This window comes from Poeciliopsis prolifica, unplaced genomic scaffold (assembly GCF_027474105.1).
Source record: "Poeciliopsis prolifica strain line A6 unplaced genomic scaffold, Auburn_PproV2 SCAFFOLD022, whole genome shotgun sequence".
Lineage (NCBI taxonomy): Eukaryota > Metazoa > Chordata > Actinopteri > Cyprinodontiformes > Poeciliidae > Poeciliopsis > Poeciliopsis prolifica.
In genome coordinates, this window is record NW_026562397.1 from 5,296,897 (window position 1) to 5,320,508 (window position 23,612).

Consider the following 23,612-nt stretch of genomic DNA (forward strand, 5'->3'; position numbering starts at 1 on the left):
ATGAGAACGCCACGTGTTTCCTTTGGTGTGAGAGCAAGCAGCATTTTCCTGACATCCTTCCCAAACAAACAACATGCTGGCGGGTAGATAGTGTCTGATTGTTGCTGGTGATCCAACCCCAACCCCACCTCCCCCTCCCCCACGTCCCCAAGATGCCATCTTAGCTGTGTTTCTCTCTCAGCGAGCTCGGGAGAGTTTTCACCTCCATTATCAGCCTTGTGTGCCCGGTGGAAAGATAAAAAAAAACAAACAAACAAACAAAAACAGAATCCTCATTCAACCTTGTGGCCAGTTGCTAAAATAAATGGTTTTCTGTGTCACCGCGTCTTTATGGCCTAAGGGAAGCAGAATGTTGTGCAGTGCTAATGAGACACTGTGATGAACCCGTGAAAAACGGCTTCATGAGTTTATTCTGAAGATTTTCAGTATTTTACCAGAACCGGACGGTCGAAGTGTCAAAAACGTACCAGCTAGCTGATACGTTGTTAGGATTTTTGTGGAAACCTTCGAGGTTCCTTTTGCATTAAAGCAGTAGCGTTATCAAAACAAAATTGACTACTTTGAGCTTTTTATGACGTTATAATGATATTGTTGATTTGATTCTTTCAGGCATCAAAGCAGACCTTCGCCGTTGCACATCGAATCTCCTCCTTGTAGTTTCCAAGCGCCGCTCCTCCACATCTCCCCCACTCAGCTCCTTCAGACTAGCCAGCAGCTATTAGCAAACACCTGACGGTGCTGAGCCTCTGCTGAGATCATTAAACGAGCTGCTTCTCAGGTCATCGCTGGTAAAAAAAAAAAAAGAAGAAAAAGAACATTGTCAAAAGTTTAATAGAGGAGTGATGTTGTGATGAGTTTCAGAAAGAGGCCCAATTTTAAGGTGCTAAATTACAAAGTCAAGTCCTTTCATTCCTCGTATTTATAACAGCTGTAGGTAACAAAAGTAACTTATGTAAAGTGACAATATGTGCCTTGAAAACAAACAGCGCTGCCCCTTTAAAAATGAAACTGCGTATTAAAAATGGAAGCTTATTGTAAAGTTTTTAAACATTTTACCAGAACAAAATGATCGAGATGTCCTAAAGCACCTTTCCTTTGGGGACAAAAAGTTGTCCAAATTTAACCGGAAACTCTCGTGTTCATCCTTATGCATTCGCAGTCTCATGGTTAGGCGAGGATTAGAATTAGATGTGAAACTGTTGTGCCAATTCATGTCTGTCCCCTTTCCTGAAAACATTGACATCTCAAATGCAAACTGTTTGCATTTGAGTAATGAACTTCCCCACACTTTCCCCCCCGCCCTCAAAAAAAGCAGCTGAGTTTTGATTCAACTGCAGGGATGAACTTTTTAAGAGAACGTGCATCTTTTCACAAACCCGAGGTGATCAAAACCGGCACCGACCATATCTGCTGCCTTAAAGGGGAGATGCTGCAGAGATGCTGCGGCGCTGCTGAAGCTGCACGGATGCATCAAGATCCTGTTGCACAGTCTGTCAGCCTGTTGGCCTCTGGTATGTTTATTTGGTGAGGAGTCTTTGATGTTGTGCTGCGAGATCTGTTCCTCTGATGACACAGATGACATTACGTTGGAACGCATCGACGCCCCTGCTGGAAGCCGCACGGCGCCGTTGCCAAATGTTTGCTTTTGTCCTACGCGTCCTTCCCCTCGGCCTACGTTCCGAACCGATGGACTCGCTCCAATCAGGACGAGGTTCAAACGTTAGCCTCAAATTGACACCACGACGCCTTCCATTGCTATCGGAGGCGATTGTGCCGCACTGCAATACCTAAAAGTAGTTACGGGGGTGTCTTGGCCGTTTCCGAGACAGAAAGCTATTACATCTCAAAGTGCGTAAATTGCGGCAACCGAATGTGACCGCAGCGATGGATGGCGGCGGAAACCTCCCAGAATAGGGTCAGCCTCACCCCCTGGAAGGAGAGCAGACATTGAAATCGGTTTGCCGTGCATTTGTTTTTCTGCACCTGCATCCGGTGCGGACGTCCATTAAGACCCGACTTTTACCCTACGGACCCCAAAAAGCGGCAGTGACACGTCATTTAGAGGGGAAGAGCAGCAGGGGGGGTGGCACACGGCAGGGGAGATTATGAGGGCTCCAGAATCTGCCGGATTGATCATGAAGGTGCTGATGTTCCTCTTAACAAGCTTATAGAGCGAAGTCTCGGAAGATTCCCCTTTAAAAAACACTGACCGACTGCGGCGAACCGTTGGAGGAAAACAACACTGACAGCATTTTTAAGCAGCTTCCCCTTTGTGAGCCCCATGGCATACTTTGACGCAAAAGGAGAAAGAAAAAAAAAAAAAAGTCAGTCGACACGTCTGGACTCCGTATGGAGCTGGCCTTACCGCCAGCAGTAAGCGCGGCTTTAAATGAGCCGGTTATGAAAGTTTTATCTGATCTCTGACTTTGAAATGCCTCCCCTGTTTCCACTCAATTACAGCAAAGTACAGTTGAGTTTTTTTTTTATTCTCTGTTTGTCTTGCTCGCACAAACAAAATATTTGATTAAAAACTCGACTATGTCCAAGGAGAGAAGTCGAGGGGGTAACAAAGCAGAAAACCCAGCATCGGGTGTAATATTTCAAGCAGAGCCTCCGCCTCCCTAATGATCCTGCATTTGGATTTATTTCTAGCTCAAGCTTCACGTTCAACACCAGCATTCATCATCGATGGAGAAATCTAGATGTCCTTTATCCAGCGAAGGCAGATAGTCAAAGGCTTAGATGGCGGATTAAAGGATGGACTCGTGCAAGGGACTGGACTTTTCCTCTGATTGGAGACCTTCTAATTAATCAGAACCGCAACCTTTGCGGCGTACGCCGGCCCCGTCCGCCCCCCTGGCTCTTAAACCGATCAGCTGCCTTTGAGGTAGAAAATCATTCCCAGACGCTCCCATCGCTGCAAAAACACAAAATCTTACTAGGTCATTTCTGCCTGGTTTCTTGTGCTGATATCTCAGAACTCTTGAAATAAGACAAAATTAACTCAAGTCAGCAGCAGATAAGAGCTTGTTTTAAGTCGATAGCTGCATAATATTCACAAGTTCTGGTTCCACTGGTGGATTATTTCACTTACACCAAGAGATTTTTTCTCATAAGTGAAATAATCCACCAATGGGATCAATACTTTTTCACCAATAGTAGGAATTTATGAACTTAAAACAAGCTCATATCTGTTGCTCGAGTTAGTTTTGTCTTATTTCAAGTGTTCAGAGAAATTAGACCAAAAATACTTGGTGAGATTTTTTGTTTTTGCATTGATCCTAACTTTAGTTTCATTTAGAGGAAAAAAAAAATTAAAACACATACACGTGTTTCAAATGGCATTTAACATTTCCTCTGTATGCTTTATTTTCTCATTTAATGTTATCCTTCTTTAAAATAATAATAATAAATAAATAAAAAACCACGGTTACAGGAATGTATTCAGGAAATAGAGAAGAGGCTCGTTTTTGCAAAAACATGAAAATCGCTTAAACGTTTTCATATATTTCACCTCACATTCTTTGGAAGGCCACCTAAAAATAAAATGTAACTTTTGATGTGGAAGGAGAAGGCTGCTTGGTTCCTCTGTTTCTACAGATGGAAATCTGTTTGACATGCACATGTACTCAGCATTTCTGCAGCAGGCGGCTTCCCGACCAGCTGTGCACGTTCTTCTACCCAAACCAGCTCCTTTGACTGGACCATTCTGACACACACTAGGCAGTCCCATCTCCAGCTCTTTTGATAGGCATTTCAAACGGTAACAGTTTTGAAAACGATGCCGCTTGTACCACTTCCAAACTGAAACGAAACATTTTGGTGGAATGTAAACGTTTTAAAGTTGAACCTGTTAGAAGTGATCTAAAGACTTCTACTGCAGCGTTTTGAATGTGGACCCCAAAAAAGTACCGTTGGTCTTGCATAATCAGGACATCTTCTTATGCATGTTTCATTTCATTATTTACACAATACATCGGAACTCACATGAGTCGATATTTGTCATTTTTGAAATGTTTTCAACGTATCGGTATCAAAATAAGTAAATAAAACTGAGCCGATATTAAGAAGCGATATTTATTTCCACCTTGGTGCCATTTGTTTCTGGAAGGGTGCGGGGGCAGAGGAGCTTGGTCATGTGACAGTGAAATTGATGCAGCAAAGGATTGTGGGAAGGTTAGCTGAAGCAGAGATGGAGTGCTGGTGGTGTGGTTGTCAAAATGGATATACAATAGCAGTAAACATCTGTTATTGGCTGCAACAGCAGTATTAATATTGGAATTCAATACTGGGTCACCCGCTGCTCCTCTTGTCTTGTTCCAAATTTTAAAAATAAATTTATTTGCAAAAAATCCTTCCACTTTGCCACTGGACACCACATCGTGTTGACGTAGCGCATAAAATCCCGGGAAAGTGCATTAAAGTGTGTAGCTGCGACACAGTTCAAGCTCCATACTTCACAGTGTTAGTGGCTCGCAGTATCAATTTTCAATTGGTACTGAGAAAATGAATGTGAAAATGAAAATCTCAAGCAGCCTGAGGGGTTTTATTTCTTTTTTTTTTCTGGAGAATTCTGCGAAGAAACAGCAGCAGTGAGAAAAGATGGAGAGTCACAACACTGATAATGTGTTATCAGCACTAATGGAGAGGCTGGATATTCCTGCTGAAGACCTGCACTTCATTTCTCTAACTTTTTCTTTTTTTTCCCCTCTCTTTCTTTGACGAAGGAGGAAATGTTTCGACGTCTCATTAAATTTGTCGAGCGCCGTGATTCCAGCCGTCGGAGTCGGCACACCCGTTCCTTGTGTTCCAGCGACAAAAGTGTGCATTGTCAAATTTCTGTGCGGCTCCTTTTTATCTCCCTTTCCTTGTCTCTCAGTCGCTTCACACAGTAACACACTGAGTACAGATAAATACTCCATTGTCACTATTTAGGCAGCGAACCTCCTCCCCGCTACCACCTGCGTGTTGTCAGCCAATCAATGCACAGAGGGCTGAGCAGGTTTCCCCAGGGACGTGTCACACGTGGAACCAGAACTTGTGAATATTATGCAGCTATCGACTTAAAACAAGCTCTTATCTGTTGCTGACCGTGGCGATGCCGATTTGTGGATTGCGTAATGTAAATGTAAACGCACGCATTAGTCTTTGTAAATCTATTTTTATTTATTTATTTATTTTAAATACATCAGGAAGGATCATCCGCTTTGAAAAGCACAAGTTTAGCAAGACAGTTGTCATGTTTTCATGTTGTTACTGAACTGAATCGTCTCTGTGTGTTTCAGTGTGCGACTGTGGTGTTTCCCTTGAGTAAGAAACAGAACTAAGGTCGCGGGCGAACACGTTTGTTCTCGTGATAAGTCATCAAAAAACAAGACGCTCCGTCATCCTCCTCCCACTTCCTGTTGTCTTCTTGGTGGTTTGCGCAGCAGCAGTACCAGGTTGTTGGTTATGCAATAAAAAAACAACTTCCCTTTGGCATTTCTCTCAAATACACTAATTTCCACTTGAGTGTTGTGTGCTTGGCTTAGAATAAATGGAGGGCTATTTCTATTAGCTGATTGATAATTGGATAATAAATCTTCAATACAAAATGTTTGCGTTTTTCAACAGTTCTGCCGTATTTACTGCTCTGACTGTGCTGCTCTTACACCAAATGGCTTTTCTTTAGTCCAGTTAGCGATTAATAGACCGCTAAATTGATTGACCATTATTTTAATAATCGAGTCATCCTGATAAATCTGATAGATCATTTCAGCCTTTGTTGAATTTAAAAATACTTTGTTGTTTTTGTCACCGTACCATATACCGTGATGAATTTTTAAGTCTGTGCATCATTTTGTAATCAGTTTTAGCTAAAGCAAGAAAATCATACATTTAACTGTTTGTAAAGATTTGAAAGGGATAAGGGAAATTTACTTTGTAGTGTCATACAAAGGCAAAGAAGCTTCTTCTTCTTCTTTTTATTTTATTTTTTTTTACATAACAGCTGCTGCAGGAACAAAGTGAGATGGATGTGTTTACTGACTGCGGTACGCCCGCTTGAGCGTTGCCGTTCACTCAGGAAGCTCGCAGTCTATATGTTTCTGTCATGTCTTCCTATTAGTCGGCCAACATTCACAGCGGGTCGGGGAAGACGTCCGCCGGAGAGAGCCGAATAAATGAAGTCGGACAAGTCCCTTTCCCCTTCCCGCTCGCTTCCCGATGTCCCGCTTCCGTTGGCGCGCGCTTCCGCATTCGGCGAACAAACGCCTGCGACCACGTGGGAAGGTACGTCGAATGTGAACGCGGGCGGGCCTCACCGTCGCCGAGGCTAATTGGTATCCAAATATAAAATGATAAACCGGCTTTTTTTTTTTTTCCCTCCTCCCTCGACTTTACCGGTCGTCATGGTTATACATCCTTAGGGACGAGTCTTAAAGCGAAACACGAGTCAGACTCATAGCGGTGGCAATTTTTATTATTATTTCTTTTTTCCCCCTGGTTTCTCTTTCTTGATGTGTTTAAGTTTGCATGTGTGTTTCTGGCCTGTCAGTGCGGCACATCATCAGTCGTAACAGGCGGTCCCTGTGGAGGGCAGACTGACAGGTAGGTAATGATCAAAGAGGCTGTTTCCTGTGTTTCATGTTGGGGCTCACAGAGAGAGAGAGAGAGAGAGAACAAGAGAGAGAGAGACAGAGAGAGAGAGAGATGCATCTGTACTGCCACTTCCTCAGACTTTAATGGGCTCAGGTTGTAGAAAAACTGATCTTGTGTCTTGCATGCACATATGAGCACAAGCTTCAGTCAATCTGGGGACTTTTCACATTAACATCCACTAACACATTTCTCAGGCGTACTGTAGCTCTCCCTCCTTCCCGCTCCTGCCAGCCTCCCTCCCATTTAACAAATGGATGAACTCTCTGCCGCCTCCTCGTCGACGCTCTGTCATCTCGCACCGTCATCTGAGCTGTATCGCACGTCCATGAAATATTGACCTGAAGGGGGGGGAGACACAAGCAAAGCCACCTCCATCACCACCTCCTCCTCCTCCTCCCCAAGTAAGCAGGACTATCTCGTGGAGTCAGATGCCAGGCCACTCACACATATCTCACCCTCCATCTTGTGTCCACAGTCGCCCGGCGGCCGCGTGGACAGGCTCACGCTCCGCTCCGTTCAGCATGCCACTTTCTGTTTAACCAGTTGAAGCGATTCAGATTGTATTTGAAGGGTAAAAAAAGAAAAAAATCTCATCTCAGGGTGGATGTTCCTGAGACATGAAATGCATCCTCAAGGATAGATGTAAAAAAAAAAAAAGAAAAAGAAAATAAAGACCCTCTTTATCTGGGAGATTAAAACTTCAGGGTCGCGGTAATCTGCTTTAATGAAACTGTCATGTAATCTGAGAGCGTCACCATCTCCAGGTTGTGCATACAGATATATATGTGGAAATTTTTTTTTTTTATATTGTCATGTTTATGTAAGTAATTCAGTCCAAAACCCCCCCAATAAACAGAGACACCTATAGCCGACTGATTCATTAAAAACACAGTTATACAGTTTAAACCAGATATCTGAATAAAGTATACAGGCAATCTTTTTTAATTTTTTTATTGTGACAGTGATTATGATTAACCTTTTTCCATTTCAAGTCAGTTTTGAGTGGCCAAAATTTCCATTTGCTAAGTTTTAATATTAATATTTTTTTATATGACTTTCTTCATATCCAAAGGTTTAAAAGATCACAGTCCTTGTTATACCAAAACCAGTCCAAACTGCAAGACTACTGTTTGCAGCAGTTGTAATGTCTACATAAAATAGATTGGTTTTGCTTTTTTAAGCATTAAATAAAATATGTTTTGCCATGTAATTCAGAAGAACATTTTGAAACGGGTCTGTAAATATTAGGCTGAACGTAACACCATCAAATTTAGATCTTTAATTACGTGTCTGCTGTGGCCTTGCGCAATCATTTAGAGGACTGCAGACTCGACGGCTCTTCACCAGATAGTCACTGGCCGTAAACCAAAGTGGAGCCACAACAGGGAACTGGCAAGCTGGTTGTTCACGGACGGCTGTACTCAAGCTTAGCGACAGAAAATCGGGTGAGAGGACAAAGGATCTGAATCAGAGCAACGTTATTTGTCTGCAAAGCCACAGCACAAAGTGAGCAACTGGCTTCATCAGCAATCAGCTCTTATTTTTGTCTGGCTGTAAAGACCCGACACGACGTAGCCGTGAAAAAGATTTCTAGGTTTAAGTTATTTTCCGTTTTAGTTTAACGTCAAATTAAGATGTTTGACGAAACTTCAGTTTGCTTTTTCATGACCTGTAATCACCAAATCAACAGAAAGAAACCTTGGAGTACGTCCCTTTATGTCCAACGACTCTATACGTGATCTTCACTTTTTTTTTTTATCACTAAAATGATCTTTTGCTATTTCTCAAATCTGTTCAGACACGCCTCTGTATTTGAGTTATTCCATGATTCCAGACATGTATTTTTTTTTCCTAGCCTTTGATTGGCAGGGTAGAGGGTTGTGTGATTGCTATGCGAGCTAAATTACCCAGCATTTAACCAATGTAAGGATAATTGCTTATCCAATCAAATACAACTCAGAGCAGGTAAGGCAAGCATGAAGAACTGATTTAATCACCCATAAGAACTGCTCCTTATGGCACGCCGTAGGTTGGATTTTAGTGCTCTTAATTTTGCCCGTTTTCTTCCATTTTCATTTGAAGCATCCGCGTCTTTTTCCTCCTGCAGTCTTGGCAGCGGTGTGCCAGGACTCATTAAGACCTTTCTTGATGTCGGCATAATTTCAGATCAGATATTCCAATTGATGGTTCACTCACAACATTTGCCTGAAACCTTCACTTAAAGGTTTTACCATGGAAACAACGACAAAAATGCAGGTTTTCTTTGTGTGTGTGTGTTATCTTGGAAGAGAGGGAATGCAGCTGCTGTGGAAAACAGTATTTCCACAATGTCGAGGTTAAAAATAGGTCACACAATCGCTGAATCATACTTGACTTGATTCTGATTAAACATTTAATCAGGCACTTGTGTAATTAAACTTCACATTCTGACAAGAGTGTGCAGTTGACGGTACAGATAAACCCTCCCCCAAAAAAAAACAGAGAGAGAGAGAGAAATGCTGGTTTATCTTAAGATAGTCGCTATCTTGGAGTTGTAGTAAAATGAGAGCGACCTCCAACCAATCCTCGGCGAGGTGGAAAGAGATATGTCAACATCAGATCAACACCAGCCTCTACCTTTAGCTGCTGGTGACAGAAGCTGTTATTTTTAGGTAGATGCTGAGAGATTCAGTGGCAGACCGTGTTTAAAGCTATGTTTATGAAAATCGGCGATCTTAATGACTCGTTTTGATCGTCTCCGGTTTTTTTAGTCGACTCGCTTCCAGCCCACGGAAGTTTATTCAGTCTGATGCAAGTGCAGCGCTTTTAAAGTGCTCCTCTCATGGGTTGAACGAACATATTTTCTGGACAATAAGGGGCGCTGTCGTTCACGGTTTGGCTCGTCGGGTGCGACTTGTATACGTTTTATTTTTCCTCCACATGACACATTTTTTGACTGACGCTCTAAATGTCGATTCTTACTGACTGACATCAACCAATGAGTAAATGTTGCCATCTGCAGCTAATCTTGGGCTGGAAGCAAGATGGCCTCCACCAGAGGAAAATGTCTCCAGAGAGGTGCTAGACGAACGTGTTGTTTGTTCACAAACATAGATATATATATTTATAGATATATTTGATCTGAGGCCACGCTTTGCAGGTTGGGAAGTCCTGTGAACAAAACCAATCTCTCAAGATGCACGCGAGTCTGCCCAAGATTAATTGCTCCTAGTTTTATGCTTGACCCCAGCGCTCCTCCGCTGCCTCGAAATGGTTTATTATCACAGCTGATACCGCTAATGCCTTCTGCAGACAAGCTCGCGGCCTGTGAAATGCATCCTTGTTCACAATATGTGCCAGACTGAATGATCAGCTTGGTGTGTTGCCTCCACAAAGCAATCGATGCAGACAAGAGCTGCTGCAAGCGCTCCGGCACAACAGGCTCCTGGAAACAGAAATGTTCGGGTAAAGGCGGCACAAAGTGGCACAAAGTGGCAAAAAGCTTTGTGTTCGTTTTGGCCGTGGCATGACTCTGCCTCTTCTCTGAATACTCGAGCGCCGTTAATGACCGAAAGTGACGACGAAAACGGCGAACTCCATGCTGACTCCTTTTATTTTACACTCCCAATGCCGGCAGCTTGAACAGCCACCGAATCTCTGGGAAAACATTTTTATTATTTTTTTTAATGCAGAGATGCGTGGCTGGCGACCGCGGAGGAAGGCTTCAAATGATTGATAGCCATTTGTTTTGCCTGCTTAATGCAACATAAACTCTCTGGCGATTCATCACCGGAGTAAGAGTTTTTCACGGTGCCTCCGCAAAGCCCGCTAAAAATAATTCATTTTCGGTGAGCGACGAGTCGGGGCTCTAATGTTAAATATTCATGCGAGGCCCGGTCTAACTGATGTGGCCATTGGCACACGGTTAGAGCACACTCTGTGGAAGGAAGGAAATGTCAAACTGTGAATAAATGAAAGCGGTGAAGCCGTATATTACCCTGCCATTGTGGATTTACTATAGTTGCCATTTTGTCTGGCCACTTCAAACAAATCCCCCAACCGCCCAATCAATAGGCTCAGAAACAAACGTTGAACATATTGCCAAGTTGGCGAAAATCTGGACTGCTCATGTTAGCTCGTTTGGGTTTGTTTCCCAGTTCTTGTATCAAGAGTCTTAAATTCCTCTCTCAATTGTGGAGAGAATAACATTTTTAACATCTAGCTAAACAGAAAATTGCCAGTGCAAGGGAAGCAGAGGCAGCCAAACACTTCCCTTAGGTTGTCAATTGGAGGTTGAATATGGCCCAGCCAGAAAGCTACGAGAACTGCAGCCAGGATACTGGATTATTTCTGGAGACGGACCAGGAGCAATTAGGAAGCTGTTAATGCTGTTCTCATGTTTGTATGAGCCACAAAACAGGGAAGGATTGAGCAGGTCGATTCAGATTCGTGTACTGTGCTGCTTGTAGTAATTTTGGTCAGGATATGGTCTGAAATGAGCCCTTTGTGGTTGTTAAACAGGGACATGATCTCACAGGTATCATGTAAAATAAACTTTTTTGAGCTTTGCATCATGTTACAATGTTAAAGTGTTGCTTTGATGTATTTTCATACATGTTTGAGGGACCCTTGGACCTCCTACAGCAACCACCATTTCTACAAAGCTCCTCCTCATTCCCCATTAGCAAACACCTGCTGGGACTGATCCTAAGAACGGTTGTAAGTGGCATAAATGGCATAACGAGGAGTATTGTCTACAAAGTTGGCTTGGATTTGCAAAAGGGTCATCAGAGGAGCCATGTTGTGATGAGCAGGAGCTTCTTAAAGAGACAGAGACCCAATTTCATGTAGGAAATTGAAAGTCCAATTTCTTTTTTGAGTTATGTTTGATACATACAGCAATTACATAACAACTGAAGGTAAGATAGATACTTGATTCTGCAATAAAATGGTACTATATTCCTGGAAAATGTATAATACTATGTTTTTGAATACATTATTGTTATTTTAGTTGATAACTCACATGTGCTAATATAGACATACAATAATGTCATATCATCCGTAGCAGTGGAGGCTTTCACAGAAAACTCACAAACTTAAGTCCTTGGCTATATAAATCTAACAGTATTTTATCATTTCTGTATGAAGCACAGCTTTATCCTACTGGTGTGGCTGTGGTTTGATTTGAAAAAAAAAAAAAAACAGCTTCTAGCTAACATCTTGCTCTGCTAACAGTTTAGTTTTTGTCCTACCGCTTTTCTATCATTTACATACGGTTCCACAAAACCTATAACATAGCAAAGAGAAGTTTGATTTTAAGAAGCGCGTACGTTTCGGTGTCGTTGCGTAAATGGCTGCAGCTTTTTTTAATTTTAATTTTCTGCAAATGGCTGTCCGTTAACTTGCTAACTTATTGCGTTGTTGACTTAAAGCCTTCACATCAAGTTGTCTATGAATTGTCGTCATTAAAAACATTCCAAGTTGCCATAAAAGTTGACTTTGCCAGCTGCTCTTTATTGGAGGCAGCAACAGGATTTCGGGCCACGTCTCCTTTGATGATGTGCTCGGCGCCGTCAAAGCGACTCGGTTGACTCTCTTCTTCAAGCATGTCGATGCACTTGGAGCTCCCCCCCTGTCAGCATAATCAATACAGCTTGTGCCTATGCAGCTGTTGGGGTTTGATTCGTATCGCCCTCCACGTCAGTGCCTTCCCTTCCCTTTTTTTTATTTTTCTTATTCTAGAGACGATCCCACTGCCGCCCGCGACAGAGGAGAAGTTGGCGCGGCTGCTCAGAAATTGTTTTGGTGGAAAATTTCGGAGCCATCGGTGAGCGGAGAGGAGGGAGAAAGAGAAAGGGGTAAAAAAAAAAAAAAAAGAAAAAAAGAGCAAAATATATAATAGAACTTACTCGCCTCTGAGTGTCCATTTAGAAGAACTCAAATAGAGAGCATAATGTCCGCCGTGCATCATTTGGATGGAATAGGAAATGCTAAATGGCCTCATATTGACAGAAGCACTCTTCCAGAATTCATTTTTATCACACACACTCACTTCCACGCACACACACTCCGATTTCCTCCTGCAGTCTGACTAATGAGGCCTGGGGCTGGAGATGGTTCCATCAAGGAAATACCCCCCTACCACCCTTCCCCCCTCTCTCTCTCTTTCTCAAACATGCACCTGATTGATAGCAGTGATTTGACTGAGAAAAGGGAAATGGGAAATTGAAAAATGGCGGAGGAAGATTGCAAACAACGCGGCTGATTATAAACTCTGCGCGAGAAACAAAAGGCCCCCTTCTTTCCTCCCTCTGCCTCCTCTCCCGGCGTCGGAGGTAGCAGGTGTGTGTCTGACAGGTGCCTGATTGAGGCGCGCGAGGAGACATTACAACTGCAAACAAATAGATGTGCTTAGCGTCCCAGGATGCAGTTAACGTTTTGGGCTGATAGAGGTGATTATGGACGTATGAGCGCAGGCGGCCCGGAAGAGCGGGCCCAGGTGTTTTTGGGGAGAGTCGGGTCTGGAAGGGAGCCGCGTTGTTGTTGCCGAAGATAATAATCCATCCGCACAATTAATGGCATGTCATTACCAAGGTCATCAGCCTTGGGGGATGCACTTAATACGTCTCATATTGTGATAATAGAGTTTCTCTCCGTTGGAGACAAACACGCGGGAGGTGTATGATCACACAGATTTATCATCATCATCCTCATCATCATGAAGAGGAAGAAAAAAGAAAAAAAAAACGTGTAAAACGAGAACAACAGTCATTATGCTGTAAATCCACCGAATTACAAAATAACCTCAATTGCCATCAGCTTTTATTTCAGCATTCGCTTTGCAGTCTCTGTTTATGTTCTCGTGTTTCAGGTTAGGGGGAGAAAACACACACACTCACACACACACAAAACAATAGCACTTTTATAACACTGGCATAAATTAGCCGCCACCTCTCCGTGGAAAGGCTTTGTATGTTCCATAAACCATGGAGGGAGAGAGAGAGAGAGAGGAAGTTGGCCGACGCTGCTGCGGTTTAATATTCTCTGAGAGCTTCCAGACAGTGAGCGGCGGTGCAGCAGCTGTCTCTTGACCCTGCCGGACCCCCACTTATCCCCCCGACCACCTACTCTCTACTGGGGGAGGCTGCAGAGATGACAAGTCTGTCAAAGGCTTCTTCTAATGTCCTAATTACCCCCACACAACCACAAATACACACACACACACCCACACCCACACACACACACACAAACTCTCAGTGAAAGGGATGCTCATGCATTTCTGCGCCCAGTGACGGAGCAGATATTGTGCCAAATGGACGCTTTCACATTTTGTAGCGTCACAACCGTGAAACTTGAAAGCGTATTATTGGGATTTTATGCGATTGACCAACACAAAGCCGCTCGTAATCACACCCTTTGTATTCAGCCCCACTGAGTCGATATTTTGTAGAACCAAATTTTGTTGCGATTACTGGTACAAAGCCATTCGTTTTTTCTGTCTCTTCCAGCTTCGCATGTCCGGAGACTGAAATGTTTGCGCTTTCTTCTTTACACCAAAGGTTTAATGTTAGTAAGAACAGATGAAAAGCATCTGGATATAAAATATCAGTCGTGGCCACAGATTTTCTATCAGCCTGGCTATTGCCTCCCAATTCTGCTCAGTTGTGGCCCTTGATTATCTTAACAAAGATAAGGCAATAAACAAAAGTTTATCAAGACAAATACGGTGGAATCTTTCCAGGCGCACATAACCCACATCCACTAGAGCTTATTTTTAGATCTTATTCTTCTCAGTTCTCATCTCCCTTTACTGCTCGGTCTGGGATTTCTCCCATTGAGCTGGATTTTCAAACTTTGAACGTAATTTTCTGTGCCGTTTTGGAATTTTAATCTACCGTGGCTGTAGTTTGGTAATGGCAGCAGAGGAAATGAACAAAGGCGTCTCATTTGGCTTAGGATCTCTCTGGTCGCAATGGAGGACGGTTGTTTACAGTGCAGGCAATTTCCGGCAAGCTTCATAGCGTCAAGTCGACACGCTATACATAAATCATGGCCAGACGTTAGCAAGGCGGTGAAATTTAAAACTTTATCAGAGTCAACGCCTCCATCTGAGGGTCCATACGCTGTGTATGACGCAGAACATTGAACAAGGGGACGTTTGTTTGCTAAGCTATTGACTACCCCATTCAAACAATAAATATATGCCATTTTATTGTGTCCCAGTCTAAAATCTTTTGGAATCGCCAAAAGGTTTTCTTCCATTGTTGACATAAACGTGTGCTGTTTTACAACCAAACTCTTCACCAAACTTCTCATCTTTCCACGTGTTCTTTTGTCTTCATAATGCTGATTTATTTCATTTTATTTCCAACACAGAACCGCTGAATTCACACTGACATTTAGTCACACAATCTGCATCCTCCATATTTGAGGAAAAGTCTAAATGCAACTGGATGCATTTGATTTTTATGTTGGGGTATCATAGCAAGGTACAAATGCTTGCAAACACTTAAATGATTCATTTGTAAAAAGAAAACCATCCAGTTTTCTCTCCTTCAATTTGAGAATTATTCAGTCCCTGGTGTTTGTCCCCCTCACAAAATCCCCATAAAAATATGTTAACTTTCCTGGTCATAATGTGACAAATATAGAAAGTTTAAGGAGTATGAATACTTTTTGCTCGGGAAGCTGCTGTGAGCAGAAATGTTAGCAGACGTGCAAAAAAAAATAAAAATAAAAATAAAATCGCACAAGAACCCCTCGAGAGTATTGTGAAATCCCCACGCAGGAGACCCACGCCATAGCCGAGGCATCGCAGTTTTTCACCAGAATAGCAGGGACTCTTCCCCTCAAGAATTCATCGCGGGTCTTTGATGCCAAACACTGTGTGATCGTTTTGATCCCGCTTGAATCGCAGCATCGGTTTCTCCCCAGCTCTCCCTCCTAAACCTCCTTTCAACAACCGAGGCCGAGTCGGGAGGGAGGGGAGAAAAAGAAGAAAAACCCGCCACAAATAAATAAATAAGAAAAAAAAAAGAAGAAGAAGAGTATTTTGTGGGGATTTCACGTCGGCTTCTGCCTCTGAGGGGGGAGAGACATGAGAAAGTTGCAGAGTCACCTGAAATAGATCGTCTGAATGAGGCGTGATGTGTCACTTCGCCAGAGGTTAAGCTTTGCCTCGGATTTAAGCGGGAATCTCTGCGCTGCTGCCGCTGCACTTTAGTCCGCGCTCACTCAGCCTGTCTTGTTAACATAACAGAGTGGATTATTGAGCCTGCGACGAAGAAAGGAAAACTCTGTTTACCTCCTATCAAAAAAAAAAAAAAAAAACACAAAACAGCTGCTTGCTGATTTATAGACCTTTAAAGTCGCTTCATTCGTCACAATCAGCGCCACTTAATTGCGTGTCGCGTTAACGTTCTTCCTGCCTCGTTTTACGTTGGATTGAGACGTTTTGCCTGTTGGGGAGGGGTGTTGTTTCATCACGTTTACCTTGTGATAAATGTGCCAAGCCGAATCCCAAGCACTGACAGCTCTTTAAAAAAAAAAAAAAAGGTTTTACTTTGAGTATCAGGTGGAGCTTGGCACCTATCATGTGAGAGCGTGCAAAGCAGCAGCTTGGCATCGTGAGTTGTCGGAAATGTGCGAGAGCGTTCCCTTTTTTCTCCACACAACTGGAAGAGATGAATGCAACCTAAGCAGTGGCACTGATGTCACTAAAGGTTGTTAATAACTGGGTTTTTTTTTGTTGTTGTTTTATCAACTCTAGACAGCAAATGGCACACTTATGATCCTACCTCTCTATCGTTTCCAAAATCAATCTAAAAGGAACTGGGACGCCAAAACAATTTCAATATATCCACCTTTTTTTAACTCCTGGCATTTTTCAAGGATTTCCCCCTTAATCTCCCAACATGAAGGCTCTCTTCGGCTGCACATGTCCCTCTGGCTTTCACACTCATTCAAGCCAGACATCGGACAAAGCGCATCACATTAACAGGAAGCAATTACCCACCTCTGAGGGGATGTATGTAAAATCTCCTTTTTGTTCCAGTTTATCGAGCAGAAACATGCTTTGCGTCTCCTGTAAGCCTACCTGATTATTATGTCCTGATTGACTCTGGGGAGAGTTAATCTGAGTATTCCCACTTGTGTTCGCAGGTGAGCGTGTGTTTGGATCTCTTGTTGCCTGTTTAGCCTGGATATAGCGGCACGTGCGCGCCGATAGCAACAGCTCATTGAACCTTCTTAACTTCCTGTATCGTAAACGGGAGACTTCTGGGATTTTCAAGTGAAATTCAGTTAAAAAGATTGTAATCAGTTATTATCTTATCTGCAGTAGGTACCACAAAGGCAGATAAGAGAGTAGTACCACGATTAACATTCTTCAGTATATCTTTCGTGGTAATGGGTTTCACCCTTTTGCCCTTCAAAAATGCCATTCAGGATAATGTTGGGAATATTCCTTTGTGTCTCTTATCCACATTTACCAAAAACACTAGGGAATGTGTAAAAAATTTCCCAAAGATTCGTGGGCTGCACACCCACAAAGTGAATATCCCAGTGCATCACACCCCAGGGTTTCCCCCATAACACCTCGGTGGTCAGGACGCCAAGGCTGTCCGCCATCATTGCACCAACTGTAAATCTAGCTTAGTTGGTCTTTACTATCACCATTACTGTTGGGCAAAATGAAATAAAACAACTATTTAAAATAAACAAACAACTCTTAGCCTGGTGGGGTGGCAAGCAAAGCCAGGCCAGGCCCGCCAGGCTCATAATGTTCTACGGTTTTATTGGACCTAACTGGTGGCTGTGGATGCCATTGGAGGACAGCAAATCATTGCCACTGTTTGAGAAATTAGTTTGATACTCAGCTTGTATATTTAAACAAATATTCATGGACCACAATCTATGAATGCTTGAGGCCTTGTCCAAAAATTACACATGCCTCCCTATTGTATCAGATCTAACACCAGGTATATATAAAATGATATGCAAAGTGGAAACCATTCTGGCACTACCGCGAAACTGAACTTCCAAGTCCATAACTACATAACTTCAACAACTCCGTTCTTGTGAGTTCTGGGGATCAATGCCAAGAAAAATGGATGGTGCTTGAGGCCTTGTCCACTTTGGAAACTCCAGTCAGTAGCATGTCAAAAAGCATTGCATCTAGGCAATAATTTGGATGTGCTCTATGGAAAAATGTACGATTAGGTTGATTTTTACAAATAATTTAAAATAAATAGATACCTTAATCTGCAAATACTGAACTGTGAACAGGCCTCCCTCAATGAATCCGACTTCCTAGGCAAACGAACCAGAGTTGGGTTCAGCCAATGCTGCTAGTTCGGTGGTCTTTGGGTTTACGGTGGCTGGTCAGATCAGATGCTTCACTTCCACCTCCAGATGGGTCCGTGTTATATGGTTCCTCATCCAATCGTTGGCAAAGAGGCCGCTGGGTGCTTCGCATGTGACCTCGCTCTGAGCTCCACTTAAAAGCCAGGAACTCTACTTTTATTTTTTGTTTGGCGATTACCATGAAAGCTTCAAAGGTCTCAGAATAGCTAAAATTCCCTGCAGCGTATATTATTCAGAGGACATTGGTAGCATTCTGGTTTTTATATGACATAAAGGACGAAAGCCTGTTGCATTAGTGTCCTAGTATGTTGCCATAAAGACTAAATGTTTTTGAAATTATGCAAAAAGAAATCGTCTGCAGACACTTGCAGAGAAACTCTCGTTTGTTCCTGCTATTGATGTCCACATTACTGACACGCCTGATCACTCTGAAAACTTTATGACATCTAAACAAATTCGATTTGATTGCTTGAAAATGAGAACATACAATGGTTTACAAAATGAATCAGAGCAGCCGTAAATCAGCAAAAAGCCAGACTGAAAAGACATGTAAGTTCAGGAAGCTAGCACCCACTCGAGAGTCGAGAAGGCAAACATATGCTGCGTATGCTGTCACGGTATGTAATTCTGCCAAAACATGGACATATGAAGCTGTGCTAAAGCTTCCTGGAGGCACAATATTTATGATTAACTCTGAATAACACTGATAAGGACTTAAAGAGAGTTGTGCAGGGGATAAATTATCTGCGCTGCATGGGCTTCAGATGTTAGGATGGCTGGTTTTTCATTTTTTTCTGCGAGGTCATGCTTTGATCAATAAAAGCAGCGAGAAGCACACGTCGATGAACTCGAGAGAAAGAACTGTTTAAGTTAATGATGTACATATGGTGGATATTTCAAACTCAATTTTTCACCATCTCCAGAATGACTGGCAGCAACAACTTCTTTTTGAAGATGGTTCCTGATGTTCTTCCTTCGTAGCGTTGGGGCAAACACACACACACACACACACACACACACACACACACACACTTTATAGCTCCAGGCCAGGAAATTATCAGTGCTCCTGTTTTTACAGAGGTGATTCTCAGTTAATCAACTGGATTTGATTAGCTGGACTTGGCAGCTTTTTCTTAATTCTTAAGTGAAGCAGTGAAAATAAATCCCTCGGTATTCCCCCTCTTCTTCTCTTGGAAGTGGTTTAATTTGTCATCGATTTTTATTTGTCCAAAGTTGTATTCACTGAATTTTTCTGAGGCTGGGTGAAGTCCTTTATGACTGAAATTAATATTTCCAAAATAAAAGCGAATCTGTCTACTTTATTAAAACTCCTACATTGTCTTACCAGTTATTTCTTTTTAATTTTTAATTAAAAAGAAATAATTTAATTTTTTATATTTGTTCATACTGTTGAGTTGTCACTTTCCTTAAAATACAGAAACAATAGCGTCCTCCCAACCTGGTGATCATGGCTTAAAGGATCACTCTTTACATAAATGAAATTTACAGTTAGTTGATGGTAACGGTGTTTTTTTCAACCTGGTCGTAAAACAGCTTAAGGGGGGTTTGGTTGAATTTTTAAATGAAGCAAACAGGAAGGTGGGTCATTTTGAAGAACTCCAGAGACCAACTCTAAAACCAACGTTGGTTCGCCAACTTCTGTTAATCGATGCAATCGAACTGTCCAAATTTGACACGAAACTCGCGCATTAAATAAAACGTTAAAGCCTTCGCCACCAGTTCCAAACAGTATGCATGTTCCAAGAAAGATAAATGACTCAGATTGAGGTGGAGTGTAGAAAGAGAATGAGTGGCGACGTCGAACACCTTGAATGAATGTAGCAGTAGGCTTTAGTTTGAAGAAAATGTTACGTTTTTAAAGTGTTGAAAAGTGCAGAATCAATAAGTTGCTAATATGAAGTTAATTTTGTTTTGAAGTCACCTGATGTAAGTCACACAGAGCTGGAGAGAGGTCATCTGATCTTTACAATCAAAGCAAAATCAACATGAAGAGATTTTTATTCAGGGTTGTTTCAAATGACAGAGTTAAGATCAAAAGTCATTTTCTGTTTTTACATGGAAATATGTTTATCTTTGTTGAAGCTGTGGTTTGCTAAATGCCTGATTTTTACTCCTAATTGCATGAGATAGTAATTTAGTGTCATTTTATTCATTTTTGGTTAGTCCAAACTCAAAGACTTCTACTTCTTGCTGCTTCTAATCAACGTGTTCAAGATAGGAGTGTTTGCACTGTCTGTTTGAAAAAAAAAAGTGTCAATTTTTTATGTAAACTTTAAAGTGATTAGCACCGAAAAGGAGTTACTTGACGTGCCGAAAACTATTTTCCTCCTCCTTCTTTTTTTTTTTTTTCTTGTTGGGTCGTTCTGCTATGGTTTGATCAGCTTCCTTTGTGAAACCAAGCTGACCTCTGAAGTCGCCCGTGTTTATTAGGTCCACACTGCGGGAGCTCACGCCTCGATCTGATTGAAGAGGGGGAAAAAAAAAAGTTTAAAGCCCACCTCTGATCCCTTCTAATTAAATGAAAACACAGTGGGATACCCGCAGCAAGACTGCGTTCCTCCAACCACGTGCGCAAACACGGTTTTGAAGGTAACCGATGTGGGTGTTCTCAACAGGGGAAGCAACACAGAGCTCCAGCAATCCAACATCCGTCCTCTTGTGCAGCGCCATCGCACACCAGGATGACATGCAACGAGCTGCAGTTCATGAGCATAAATAAGCGAGGGAATGTTTTACCTGAAAGAGGGAACTTTAATTCAAAGGCATCACTCCAGCACTGTGAAGAAATGTTGCCTCATTAGTGTTACCCCACTGCTTCTACTGAGCAGCAGTCATGAAGGGAGAGAGACAAGAGAAAGAGGGAGGCAATGTGCCACTCTTACCCCACCGACATCTCCTCTCCTGAGATCTTAGCATGCCTCAGCAGCTCAAAAATACCGCACATTGTTATGGATCCATTGGCATGGCTACAGGTTTAACGGAGACGCTCAAATGCCAAAAATCCGGCCTTTTCAAAACGCCCGCATCGAGCCAGGCTCCAGCAGGTAAATGCGACACAACTGCTGTCGGGAGTGCTGCTTTGCCGCCGCGGCGAGCTCATTGTGCAGAGCGGGGCGGATGATGAGCACTGGGGCAACGTTTGGATAGAAGGGAGAGGAGGTGAGGAGACAAGGACGGTCATCATTTGGAGGAGGGCTTGGCCGCGCCTGCTTTCATCCGGCGTGATTGACGGATTGGAGCAGCGGGCTCGCTCGCTCCCTCGCTCGAATGCCGTCACACACGCATTCCTCTGGAAATCTGTCTATCAGTATTGGCTAAGCAGAGCGACAGCCATGACATCTAATCACAGGCGAGCTGGCACCTCATAACGTCTACCTAATGTGCTGCAGGTACAGAGGAGCGAAGGGGGAAGGGGGCCAACACGACCGCCACCATTACCAGCGCTATTAATAGCCCCCTTTGAGGCCACTGGCAGGAAGTGGATCACCGAGGGGTTAGAGATGGAGTCCCCCACTCCATCTCCAGCTCCTGTGTTTAGACATAGGTCTCCGTTGACAAGATTAAACAATGAGGTGTCCCAGTATCCGGGTGATGCATTTTTCTGGGTTACACTTCTGACAGAGTAGCATAAAACGAGGGCAGAGAGACCACACGTACAAGATGATAATGAGTCATTTACATAATGTTGCTACAACATTATAATTACCTGGCAATTAAAGCGGCTCAAAAGCCTCATTATGGGCTGTCCCGAGGCCTGGTGAGACTGGGACAGGCTCGAGTTTGACTGTCATCCACTCTGTGTCTTTTTCCTAGATCACCCATAGGCCTCATTATGTTGAGTTACAATGCTTTAACCGCAAAGCCCAATGATTTAATGTGATAGATCAGCACCAGGTAGTGCAGAAAAGTGTGAAGAGAAAGGAAGAGGATTGCTAGGTGTGAATGTTTGTTCACAAATAGAAATCTTTAGTTCCTATCTGTGCACAGACTCCAAACTGATTTCTCCAAATAGAATTCAGTGGAATCTATTACAGAATTTGTGTTTTACGCAAATATCAGTATCAATGCTTCAGTGAAGGTCTATGTGGTTTGATAGAGACCAAATAAGACCAACACAGACAGGTCACAGATACAGTTGTGGGAAAATTAAAAACAAGTGTTTTTTTTTTAAAGGTTTTATTTTATCATCCATTTGAGAGAGAATTGATAGGAAAGTGGGTAATAAAAGAAGAGGGTGGACATGCGACAAAGGCCATCAGGCTGGGAATCAAACCTGCGACAGCCACGTTGAAGGGCTCCGGTTAACCCCTGCGCCACCACAGACCCCCCAAAACAAGTTTTGTTCAAACAACATTCAAAGCTTTAAACAGCTCAGAATATTCTTCAAATTCGTAATCCATAAATTGAGCATATGGAAGAACCGCATACCTACCAAGACATGTAGGTTAGAGGGTCCATTGGCCCCTTCACTCCTGCCTCCTGTATCTTACCACTATCAGCGTGTGCATGACAGCGTGGTGTAAAGCGATTGCGGTCCTCTTGACTAGATAAAGCGGGATACACATACAGACCAGTACCAGTTGTCATTTTCAAGGTGATTCACCAAAACATGGTAACAGTGGAAGAGATCCACTACTACCATCAGGTGGAAGAACTACTTTGGACAATACGACTATTAGTCATGCAGACCATAAATATAACCTTCATGTCAAAAGCAAAGTCATTAGAAGTCCTATTTAAAGTTTCTCGCATGACATGTTGGGCTACATCAGTGTGGAAGAAGGTTCTGGGGTTCACGTTCCCCTACAAGCCGGAAACGGACCGCTTTTGATCAGCATGCTTTAAATTGTGAAAATGACCAGACATAAATCCAACTGTTAAAACTAAATTCATGTCAACTTTTGATCCTTTGCTACTGAGTTTGAGCTATATTTGCATGGATCAGTTGTTAGAAGGCAAAGCTAACATAGACGTCCCCCAAAAGGCATATCTGTAAATGCAGCAAAAAGGATTAAACTCAAAGGGCTTGGATCCAAACTCACTTTTCAGCACTTCTCAGTATTTCATCTATGAAATGTTGAGAACCATGTGTCCTGTTTGGCTCTACTTTAAATTACACCAGGTGGATTTATAATAAAATATGCAGGCTTTTATATTTGAGGCTTTTAATATATGCAATACACAAAGAAACAAGGGTTACGAATACTTCTGCCCTGCATTGTATCACCTAATAGGAGTAAAGTTTTTACCCAAACTTGAACCTTGACGAAAGGCAATACTTCATCCGCTGAGGTATTGCAGCAGACACAGGGGCGATGTTTTGAATTTCTTTTCCTTTGTGTGGGATTTGTCAGTTTCCTCAGTCCAGAGGGACTTTGTTGACACACCGAAAAAACCCACAAAAGGACGTAACAAGGACACGTGTCATACCTTACACCCTTATTATACCTGCAGTGACAAGTGAGACGAGGAGCCGCTTCAACATACTAGCGCGCATTAAGCTCGTCTTCCCATTGCTCACAGTCTTAAGTCAGGAACCGCTAACATCTCGTGTGAAGTGTCAATGTAATAAAGCATCACGTGTGAAATATAAGGATTTGGACGTGCGT

The 23,612-nt window shown here is 42.7% G+C and overlaps 1 protein-coding gene across 3 annotated transcripts in view; it reads left to right on the forward strand.

Moving 5' to 3' along the window:
• Positions 1-23,612, forward strand: part of cadm1b (cell adhesion molecule 1b) — a 225,001-nt gene that overhangs the window by 136,581 nt on the left and 64,808 nt on the right. The window lies entirely within an intron of this gene.